This window comes from Solea senegalensis, linkage group LG18 (genome assembly GCF_019176455.1).
Source record: "Solea senegalensis isolate Sse05_10M linkage group LG18, IFAPA_SoseM_1, whole genome shotgun sequence".
Classification (NCBI taxonomy): Eukaryota; Metazoa; Chordata; class Actinopteri; order Pleuronectiformes; family Soleidae; genus Solea; species Solea senegalensis.
This window is the reverse complement of record NC_058041.1, coordinates 5680111-5692315: the sequence shown is the minus strand read 5'-3', so window position 1 is coordinate 5692315 and position 12205 is coordinate 5680111. Positions and strand designations below refer to the sequence as shown.

General features: G+C 41.8%; 1 protein-coding gene across 2 annotated transcripts in view; it reads left to right on the top strand.

The window, feature by feature from the left end:
* LOC122758930 (RNA binding protein fox-1 homolog 1-like) overlaps positions 1-12205 on the top strand; it is a 319477-nt gene that overhangs the window by 267856 nt on the left and 39416 nt on the right. The gene's annotated exons all lie outside the window — the stretch shown is intronic.

Sequence of the window (12205 nt, the reverse complement as noted above, 5' to 3'; positions counted from 1 at the left end):
TGTGTGTTTCTTTGCATGTGCCTGTGTTTTACTGCGAGCAGCATGTGCGGTGGCAGGCGGTCCCTTTTTCTCTAGACAGTTTGTTATTGTGGTCATATAAAATATGATAAGACTGGAGAGAGCTGCCATATAAAATATGAGCGGGCTGCAGTGGGCTAACCTGCCACGTCCAGACTCCAAATAGCCACCACACATCACCTTTACAGGGCAGCCCAGACCACCTGCCTGATGGCAACACACACACACACACACACACACACACACACACGTGTGTACAAGCAGAGCACACACCAGCTGGGATCCACACACATTCAGTTCCATGCGGCGACACAAACACCATGAGTCCTTAGGGAGGCAGTCTGTTAACATGCGTTGTTTGTGTGTGTGAGTGTGTGTTTTTATCTATTTGTTTCTTCCACATGACATTACGTTGCACTTTCCTGCAGTTCTCTTCCAGCCTGTTTAGATGTATTATTTTTTTTAATGAAATATTACACTTATATATATATAATATAACACTTATGGCAACATAGTGAAATAATAGTGTGTTGAGATGTCAACACGATACGTTGTAAAATGCATCTGTGCAAGGTTTCCATCTGAGCGTGTGATCATGTTTCTATTTTCTCTATTTATTTATTTGTGTTTTATCGCTTGCCAATCGGGTGCAAACCTTGAGAACCTGAGAGAGTCATGTGGAGGCTTTTAGAAGGAGCCACCATTTGAAAGGAGAAAGACGGAGCTGTGGTAAAGGGCCGAGATGTGTCATTTCAGAGTGAACCTTTGAGTCTTGCTTTTTTCTTTTTCTTTTTTTTTTTTACCAGCTGGCGTTGTCTCATATTTGTGAGACAACTCCGCTAAGTAATGTGAGTAATATGTAGGCCGACATTCACAGTAGACCTCCTCCAGCATGCTGGATGTGAAGCTTTGCTTTTTTTAATTATATAGTAAAGTTTTGCTTTTGAAGTTTTTCTTCGACGGACAATAAAAAGACTTTGACTTGCAGTATGGAGCCATGACAATGGCATCTTAAAGGTGTTGTGTATTGATGAGCGATTTGAAATTAAGGATTAAGATTTTAAATATCTGGGGGGGGGAAATAAACGCGCCATTCTTGTTCAAACCAGACAATTTCAGGCCCTCACCAGTCTGCGTCAGTCAAGTGTGACTCCGGCATAAGTGTTTTTTTTCCTTTTAACCCTATTGCTTTGACACTGTGTTCAAACATTCAATAGGATCCTGCTTCTCGTCTGCTTTCACATTATCCATCAGTTCAAACAGACAACGTGGATCGCAGCTAAACACAACCCTTAATACATTCATCTCCTCCAACCCGTGTATTGGATTTCAGTTCTTTCCCTCTCTCTCTCCTTTTCCGTCCTTCCTTTGTCTCTCTTTTTCGTCCATTTTTCTCCTTCGCCTTGGAATAAAAAGTCCTCTTAAGTCAATACCATGTGCTAAATCTGCTTGCGCAAGCTTCTCTGCTCTCCCCAGGGAGGGAGGGGATGGAGGGAGGAATCTTTACCAAGGCGCACCTAATAGTTAAACACTTCCTGTCTTCTGGTTGGAATACATTGAGGAATGTGGAGAAATAAAACCCCCACTCCTCGATTCATCCTCTGCTGCTTTCCTCTTGTGTCCCACTTGTCTTTATTTCTGTGCCTTTTTCTGTTTTCCTGTGTCTTTTTTGTCGAGCGTGCATTGTTTTGTGCAGCAGCACCCTATTTGTTTCTGTGTCTCATGTGGATGTGATTTGTATTATATTGCACATTATATTTGCCGCGGCTCTGTTAGAACACACAATTGATGCATTTAATCCTGAACATATTTTTACGGCGGTAATACGTTTTTATAGAGCCACAAATTCCTATTACGTAACCAAAAAAACAAAGAAAACAACAATAGTCACTGTTTCAGCACCACGGACAGCACCTGCAGTGTTGAGAATGCTGGACAGTTCCCTCACAGACGGCAGGAGCAGAGGGGAAGTGAATTCCCAGCGTTTTGTGCCAATGTACAAAGTGATTTATCTCTCTGTGTCATAATTATTTTAGATCACCTCAAGAGCTGCGGCTCATCTCAGCTGTGGCACCATTAATAACTGTGACTGTGTGTGTGTGTGTGTGTGTGTGTGTGTGTGGATGTAAAATCACTTACAAGCAGCTGGGGATCAATTATGGTGTGCGTTACTCTTGAGAATCTGATGCCATTACATGATATCTATCTATCCGTCTGTCTATTTATCTGTCAAAGTGAAAGTTTCAGCATGAAACAAAGTATCAGTTCTTTAGAAAACGTAACAATATTTCCAGAAAAGTTACATTTACATAAAAAAAAGCAACCGAACAATTCTATTTTATGTTCATTTGAACTTAAAATAGAATTTGAACTGAATTTAAATGAAAATGGCAGAAAATATGATTGATGATGATTTAAATATCATTTTTACGTTGTTTCTAATGTTCACATGTCAGTCTAGGAAAGGAAAGCAAATGAATCATGGCTGAATTCCATTTAGCTGGTACTGGTTACTGTGAAACTTTATGAAACATTATTTCCTAATTGCTTTATTGGAACACATCCAGAAAATACAATAAAAAAAAAACTAAATTTTTTTGTGTTGAATATTTACTGTAACCTACCCTTATACTTATATAGCGCAACAATAGCGCATCAATGACTCTCTTAAAACGAGAGTGGGACCTGTGTTTGTCCGACTCTTTCATGTGTTCAGCTCTTAAAAAAAGGTTGATTACGCCAGGTTTAATTCAAGAATTCAAGACTTCCAATCCGCTCCTTTATATAAGACCAACTTTAAGTCGCATCATTCCAATCCAAATGCCAATGATCACAGGCATGAAAACAACAAAGCTGGTGGTGCCCTGAGACTTTAGCACAGTAATATATATACTGTATATATATATATATATATATATATATATATATATATATATATATATATATATATATATATATACTGTATGTATAGTGAAAACAATAATATGAACAACAACCCCAAAATGGATTATGGCAAATGAAAGCAAAGAAAACAGCATTAGATGAGCTGCTGATACAGCACAGTGGCATCAGTATCGGCAGGAACTCATCTCATTCTGAAGTAGAGGAGAATTAGGACTTTGCTGAACCATCACCGGGACGCTTAAGTTATTTCCATCTGCTTTTAAGCTTCATATGTGTGTGGTGATCATGTGTTCTCTGTCTCGTGCGATGGCTGCTGTTGATGTGAAAAGCTGGACTGAGAGAGGAAACTGTCATCCACAGTCACCACTGCAGCACGCACACACAGCTTATCATTATACACACTTTTGTTTAAAGATGTACTTAAAACCAGGAATGAAGCTCATTCGTTCAGCGAATGCAACGAAACACAGCAGCAGAGCCTCAATGACGGAGCTTTTTTTTTTTTCTTTTAAGAAAAAGAAGCAAAAATAAAAAATACAAAAAAAAAAGTAGTCCACTAGGTGATCATGGCACAGAGGAGGAATTTCATTCATTCATTCATTTTCTACCACTCATCCTCTTGAGAGTTGCAACACAGCAGCTGATGACGGAGCTTTTTTTTTTTTCTTTTAAGAAAAAGAAGCAAAAATAAAAAATACAAAAAAAAAAGTAGTCCACTAGGTGATCATGGCACAGAGGAGGAATTTCATTCATTCATTCATTTTCTACCACTCATCCTCTTGAGAGTTGCAGGGGGAGCTGCTGCTTTTTTTGCTACTGAAAGCAGGGTATTCCCTAGGGAGGAGAACACACACACACACACACACACACACACACACACACACAGGCAGAGGGGGGTGTTTTTTTTCAGTTAAATGCGACATAGAGAGGACGTGAAGACGCACGTGTCAAAATGAAGTTGTTCACTCGCAGTCGTGTAAAGAAGTGTGACACTGCTGCTTAAAGGTTCTCAAACTGCTACAGGTGATTTTTGGAGTACACACCGTCATCGTCGGGGACTCACTGTCACGTCTTTATCCGGCTTCCTTCCTCCGTCGCTGGCGTTTGCAGGTTTGCCATCCCGGCTGCACCTGTGAAGCCTCTGTGTGCCGTTGACCTCGTAATATGAAAAATATGTCGACCTCCGAGGCTGAAGCAGTTCAAATGAGAAGTGATTTCCTCTTATCTTGGAGGCTTAGAGTCGGGAGAGGAAGTATTGAACAAATCTGGAGTTCGGGAGCTAAATTGCTACAGCAAATGTGTTTTGAGGAAAATGTGATTGATTATGAACACGAGGAAATGTTTTATAGTTCTGCTGCGGCACCTGCAGCACTTTGTTAATGTTAGAAAACGACGGTGGCCCCGGCCCTATACGTGCTTATGGTGTCTGCTCTCCGGAAGAGATGTAGAGCATAGATTTACTCCCCTCACCACCACATCCTAAATGAGAAACCAAATGAGTCCTGCATTAACATAATTTCAAGGGGGGTTGGCTTGAAGAAAGCGCTGACCTTTTCAGTATTTAACAGTCTTTTCCTAATCTTAACCAAGTGTTATAGCAGCCAGAACCATAAAAATCATTGATCACACTTGGAGGATATTATCGTGGAGGGGAAAAAAAAAAAAACATTATGTCAGCCGGTGAATCTTCTGCATATACAATGTGCTTTTTTTAGCGAAGAGTTTGCTGATGCTGTCTGTCTTTCCGTCTTCACCTCCTCATCCTCTCCCTCGTCTCCTAAGCCTTGATAAGCCCATGTGCTCCGAGGCCAAGTTCACACCGAACATGCTTTACATCTCTCAAAGTTACCGCTGAATTGTTAATGTCCGTCTTTTACCTGTTTCGCAGTCGCTCGCACACACACACACACACGGACGCACACTTCATGGAGCACACACACATACATCTCTGTCAGACAGTGTGTTCTGCCGCTCATTAGTTTTTCTTACCCGTGTCCCAATTTATAAAACAAGAACAATGTAATTGGACAGTGCAAAGGCCTTGGTGTTCCCTCACTCCACCCTCTCCTCTCCTGCCTTTGCCTTCTCGCTCACTTTCACGCTTTATTTCCATGTCCCATTTGTCTTTTCCTCCTCTCTCCCTCCTCCTCCTCTCTCTCTCTCTCCATCTTTGATTCCCATATACTGCTGATTATGAGGAAATATATATTTGACCTTGACGCCGCTCGCCTATAAACAACAGAGAGCTAAGGATTAGATGCCTCAGTCTGCAATGAATTCTAACGTGCTGCAAATCAAACGGTGTTGAAAGTTTGCTTGTGCGGCGTTTAAGTTTTCATTTATTTTGATTTATTAGTCCCATTGTTTCAGAAAAACAAAACAAATAAAGCTTTAAACAACAACTGTAATTACGTAACGGTAAAATGTACGTATCGGGAAAACTCCAGCGGTTTTTGAAAGCTGAGAAGTTGCACGTCAACGTGTGGTCATTACGGTAATTTCACTCGCACTGTTGCAGGACGCCGTACATAAGTTTCCATTTTGTTTGCCTGTTTTTGCACATTGAGCCAAAATGTTAAAATCTTCTGTTCTACTGATCAAATTTCAAATTTAACACGCAAAATCGTGTTTTTTCTCAATTGAAATCGTTAATACACTATTTTTAACATGTAGTAAACTGTAAATAACTGCCAGATATTGAGTTATTCTGGAAAAATTGGCATAATCACTTACTCACAGGACATTTTCTGCCCCTTTTATGGTTAAAATAAGCAAAAAAAACAGAACTCTTTCTCTCTCTACGTCTGTGCATGTGTGTATGTATCTGTGTGTGTGAGTTACAGTGACAGCCTCAGTGTAATGATAGGCTTCTCCTGAGATATTTGTGTCTCATAAATCCTCCATCGGTCACCTGTAAATTATAGTGCTTCTGTCAGGTGGGAGGGCCTCCAGTGACCGGCCGCTCACTCCCCCACACCCACCTCCCTCTGTAGTCTGTAGCTGACTCCATTTGCTCTCCTCACTCGTCGTTCCACCTCACCCTCACACAGATTCCTCCTCTGTAAAGTAAAAAGTTGTGTTTTCTCTTTGTGTATCATATGTCATGCCAGTGTCATCTAGAGGAGACTATTTAAAAAAAAGTGACATATCCCCGTTGTAGTTGTTTTTTCACTCTGTTTTCATTCAGAACAGCGACGAATATTTTTGTTTTTCAATCTTGTGGAATAGTAAAATGTGTTTTTGGGGCACATCCTCATTAAGCTGTAATCCATGTGTTGCTTGTTTTATTGTGTATGCCCCTGTGAGTAAGTGTCCGTATTTTGCAGTTGTAAATAAGTTGGATGTTAGGATGGAGTAGGAATAAGCTGTATCGTATTAGTATTGTATCGATATTGTATTGGCATCGTATTGACAACAATTGGATAATGAGTGTCATACAGCTGGAGCATTATATTTTAGTACCGTGTTATAGCTAAATCACTAGGTAATCAGAACATGTCTGATGTGCAAAAGAGGTAAACTATTGCGTCAGACTGATATAATTATTGTTATAATCTTATACCAGCAGAGGGCACACATCAGCCAAAACGCTCACATAATTAGCAGCAGAAGAAGTCAAAATGTCTGCAGGTGAAACGAGTTTTCTGAGCTGCACCTGGCGCTGGGACTCGTCCAGAGGAAAGTGTAGCAACTGTTTGTGGAACACGACTTTTCAGATTCATCACGGCACCAAAACGGTGAAATCATAGAGCCTGATTTAATGACAGGGCAACTTATCATAATGGGCCACTATTGTTTAAAATAACAAATTAAAAGCAGACTCTATTAACCACCTCTAGTTCACAGTTACGGATAATCCACAGTAGTTGTGATATTGGACACAGAAGAGTGATATCGAGCCGTTGCCATGAAGGAGAGGATTTGACACGCCCAAGGTTAGAGGTATTGTGTTAGCTAAAGGTCTCTGAGCAGCCAGATGGATGTACAGTTAAAGGTTATCCAGAAAAACCAGCTTGTTAGTGCAGCAGTGTTATGACAGCATACAGTAAAGAGAGAGGGCACAGGGTCACAGGTCACAACCCGGAGATGTCTGGGGAGGATCCTGCTGTCATTTGTTTAAGGTTACACACTTACCGTAAGAGTCCCTGGGTTTTTAAAGCAGTGAGGATCGGAGGCGGTGGATAATTACCCCCGTGTTACCCCCGGATTCACACCGCAGACTGACAGAGCAGACAGGGTTTACCTGACTCTGTGTGTGTGTGTGTGCTGATGGTCGGTGTATATCAAAGGCCTCACTCTGCTCCTGCACACATGATAGATATTCACACACGTCAGGCCTAATCAAGCGCGACGCCGCTCCTCCTCGTCGCTCTCTTAACGAGCGTTAATTGTGTCCATTGACACATAAACATGGTGTAAATTGAATCATGAGAGGACGATGAATATTGATGTAAAGTGATGGAGGTGTGTTTTTTTGGGGGCGTTTGTTGGCCCAAATGTCTCCAGTAGGTTCCAATTAACCTTCATTTGCATAGATTATTCAGTGACAATTTTAAATTACGATGATTGCTAACCTGACCTCACCGCTAACTGCTGCTGTTGTTGATGTGTGTGTGTGCACACTTGCAGGTCTTTCTGTGGTTGTGGGGACAAATGAGTCCTGTTGTTTTGAGGTCTTGGTCAGGTTTTATGTCTTAAAGTGACTTTGGCGTGGTTTTATGTCAGTTTTACTCAAACATTGTCAAATTTACTTCACAAATTGCCAATAAAGCATATCACCTCCACACGAAACACAAAGAATTACCCACTAAAAGTTTCATACCGCTCAAAAAATGTGCTTCTTCTTCAGTTTGATGGTATAAATGTATTTATTTTTGCCTCACGTTGCTGCTGCTGTATACACACAAATGCTCCCTCACTTAGCTAAGAGTTTTGCTTGACAGAGCATTTTTTTAGATAAAGGAGGCTGCATACAAAATATGTTTCATCATAGCTATTCACAAGGACCAAACAAAGACAGAATAATAACATTAGCAACGACAAAAAGTGCCAAAAAAAGCAGCTTTGAGGCTAAGTGTGGGATTAGCTCTGGATTAGGGATGGAGTTAGTCGTTAAATCAAGGCGGTTTAAGTTCGGTTAAGGGGATAAGGAATGCACCATGTCTTCAAGTGTCCTTACGACTGTAGACTGTGTTTTCTTGTGTGTGCCAGTACTAGAGATTGATTACACTGTGGGACTTTGAGGCAAAACACTTAAAAAATATTACCCACCACACACTCCCTCACACAAGTGACATACCAAGGGTTTAGGGGGCGTTTGTGAAGGAGTAGGGAGGTAACGTGTGTCTGTGTGTGTGTACGTGTGTGAAATCTGATCCCACCGTTGGTCGTCGCGCAGCAGAGTTTTGAGGAGGCAAATGTACAAGTCAGCACTTAAGCCTCATGAAAAGGACATCAAATCCCTGACTCTGGTAACCCTGCACAGGCCACCTCTCTGATCTGGCAACCCCACGGGGCTCACCTATTGATCTGAGTGCTCAGGCATATTTACAAGATCACACAGTGGAAAAAGTCAGATTTTTGAAGAAAAAAAACACATACTTTGCAAGTTGGTGGTACCCAGGAGAAAAATGTGGATTTGTTTGTATTTGTTTAGTTCTTTTAATAAAATATTAGATTTTTGACAGAATTTTTGGAGGAAAAATGTGATTTATTAGTTTTGCTTTTTCATTTCAAGTCAGGGGATTATTCCATTTCATCTAATCCGTCTATTACAACGCTAACTGACTACATGAGCTCCACGATGTCATCAGAGAGCTATTACAGTGTGTATAAAATCTCGCACCAGTCCGTCTTGTAGATTCTGAGGCACCGAAGTGGGGAAATAAATATACGGTCTGCTGCTGGTGCGACGAGAAAACTCACAGAATGACTCAAGGTATTTTTTTGGTCAGATGGATTTTTGTTCCAACTGTCATTTCAGTTTATTCTTGACATGTGAGTCAAAAGCAAACAAACAAAGGCCCCTAAACCTTGACTAAGTAATTGAAGACGATTGCATGCACATTAAAAGTAACGCTTGCTTCACGGAGCGATGCAGTCACTTCACAAATTCTCATTGTGACAGCGGGCAGAATAGTGATTTGCGGGGGTTGGCTGAATTCCGAAGGATGCGTGAATATTCCCCCCGGTGAGGGTTTGAGCGCTCGGTGGATAGATGAGGGGACAGCTTCCCCAGAGGGATGTGCACTGTATGAAAAGCACACGCTGCCATACAGCAGTCCAATGTAAACACATGCAGCGTATGTTTAGTATTCAGGACACGCAGTCATGCCGGCAACAAAACTTCAACTCTCTGAAACATGTATGTCACATACTTTTATTTTGCCTTTCAGAGTGAGGAGCAGTGCAGTGTCCGAGCTGTTTTTGACTGGATCTCAAAATCTCAAGAACTTTGTTTTTGTGCACAAATATGACGTAAACTGTCCAGTGAGGCAAGTGTAGAGGTGAAGAAAACACTATATATGCTTTTAAAAGATGTTGCAACTTTTTAACCCTTTAACATCTAACCCCTTAAAACTTTTTTTTCTCCTTATTTTAACCATAAAAGGACCAAAAAATGTCCTGTAACTAAATGCTTTTGTCCATTTTCCCCCAGAATAACCTCCAATATCTCAGTCAGTCAGTCATCATCTAACCGCTTTATCCTCCACCAGAGGGTCAATCTCAGCTACATCGGGCGATAGGCGGGGTACACCCTGGACAGTCCGCCAGTCCATCGCAGGGCCACACACACAGCTAGAGACAAACAACCATTCACTCTCACACTCACTCCTATGGTCAATTTAGAGTGTCCAATTTACCTAATCCCCACATTGCATGTTTTTATTTGGACTGTGGGAGGAAGCCGGAGAACCCGGAGAGAACCCACGCACACACGGGGAGAACATGCAAACTCCATGCAGAAAGGCCCTTGTTCCAACGGGGCCTCGAACCTCAAGGGGGCTTCTCGCTGCAAGGCAAGAGTGCTAACCACTACACCACCGTGTGGCCCATTTAGTATCTAGTATAAAACATATTTACAATAAAAAAGAAATGTGTAAAAACAGGCCAAAAAATGGAAACCATGTACAGGGTGTTCTTCCCGCTCTCTCCTCTCTGGTGACAAAGATGCAGATTTTTCAGCTTCCTGAAAGAGCGCATATAAAAGTACCGTAATAACCACATGTTGGCTTTGCCGTGCAACTACTCAGCTTTTCTAATAACACAATACATAACTGTATTGTCACATAACTGCAGTAATGCAAAATGCACTTGTGCAAACGTGTCATCAGCGATGCGCTCGGTGTTAAAGGGTTAAAAATCAAAGATTAATTTGCCCCACATTTCAGGCCAATGGTCTTTTGTGTTCCTGTCTTCCTCCACACATCCAACTGCAGAGTCACAGGCAGCAGCAGCAGCACGCACCACCCCCAAGGCAAAATGGGAGAATTCATCCACCCGTGGTTTCTTGTTTGATAAAACTGTACAGTCAATGCCAAGACAATATCACTGGTCAGCATCTGCACAAAGCTCGTTACTAGACTTCCACAGACCCCATGTTGGAACACACCCCTGGTCAAAATCACTTTGACAGAGCAGCCCACCGTCCTTTGTTCTTATCTCACTCGGAGGAAGATTGCAGCCTGATCTGATTTGTCAAATTGTTGGAGAGAATTACTCAGAATCCCCAGTCCTGATGAGGGCATCATCCAATCCTTGGTCCTGTGCCAGCACAGAGACCCACATACTGCTCCGTCAGTGTTGTTTTGTCTGCCGCACAGTGTAGTATGCACAAAGCAGAAATGATTCAATTCCTGGGAAGGCGGAATGGATGTCATGATATTGTCAAAATGCTCAAAGCCAAACTGATCTTTGTCCTCGGACAATTCATCCTGTTCTCCGAAAAACAGATGGTGGATAAATAACCAAACTCTTATAAAGTCATGATTTCATGAATCAGAATGTGTCTGCTCCACTCATCACGCACTGGTGGCACCTGTAGGCAGACTAGCAAGAAAGAAAGGATGGACTCTTTTTTTTTTCTTCTGTTCTTCAGATGCTTCTATAGGCAGAGATGTAAAAAAACAAACAAACAAAAAAGTGACGCAATCAGTGATCATTTTCGGTGCCACGCGCGGTCATACACATTAAGTGCCTTCATGAACAGAAAGAATGAATCATCCACAGACTGAACTCATCCTTGTGGCCCTGACTGTACTTGAACTGGCTTGTTAAATAGTGGAGGAGACGAAATATAAATGAAAGGAAAACAGATTTCATTATGTGTATATGAGTGTGCGCGTGTTCACGGCAAATCAATCAGGGGCTCTTAATTCGTGTGTGATTAAGCCCCTCGGGGGGTGAAAAGTTCAAAAACAGACAAGCTGCTGCTGCTGCCGCCGCTGCTGCCGCCGCTGCTGCTGCTGCCGCCGCTGCTGCTGCTGCTGCTGCTGCTGCTGCCGCTGCTGTTTACTGCCATTTCCATTAATACCGCGCCATTAATGAGAAAAGAAGGAATATATGGCAATCCATCGCCGATGTTGTTGGCAGGTGTATAATGAAGTATCAGAGTCCATTGAATTGGCCCTAATTACACCAGCCTCCAGATATTGTTTCATCTGTAACAGTCATATTAATGTGTTTTTTAAACACACACACACACAGATGCAGTGACTCTCTCTCATGCACTGACTTTTACACACACACACACACACACACTGTCAAGCTTTGCTAAACAGTGGGTGGTCCGTGCCCTGCATCTTCTCATACTTAATTAGAGAGGCAGCACTTAGGAGGAAATGAGATTATATTAATTGAATTCATCTGATAATATTAGGCTACTGCTTCACTGGTGGTTCATCGCTGAAGCAGCAGTCAGATCAGACTGCAGCAAACCGCAGAATGGACGTGTGTGTGTGTGTGTGTGTGCACTGCAGAAAGCCCTTATTATTTTTGATGTACTAATTTTACTTAATAGTGAATAAATCTGTCAGTGCACAAGTGCTGCCTCTTACCAAGTCATGTGAGAGTGTCACTTGATTTTCTTGAAGCACCTCCACATAGTTTTTTTTGTTTTGTTTTTTTTATCATCCCCTTCTCTTCTGCTCTCCCTGCTGAGTTGTTCTTGTTCTGTGCCGGGTATAAGAAAAAAGCACAGCACCCGTGATGATCTAAAGGTTTAATTTCCTCACTACAGGGACGGTAAAGATAAATAGATAAGCCCACGTATAAATGGGTAAAG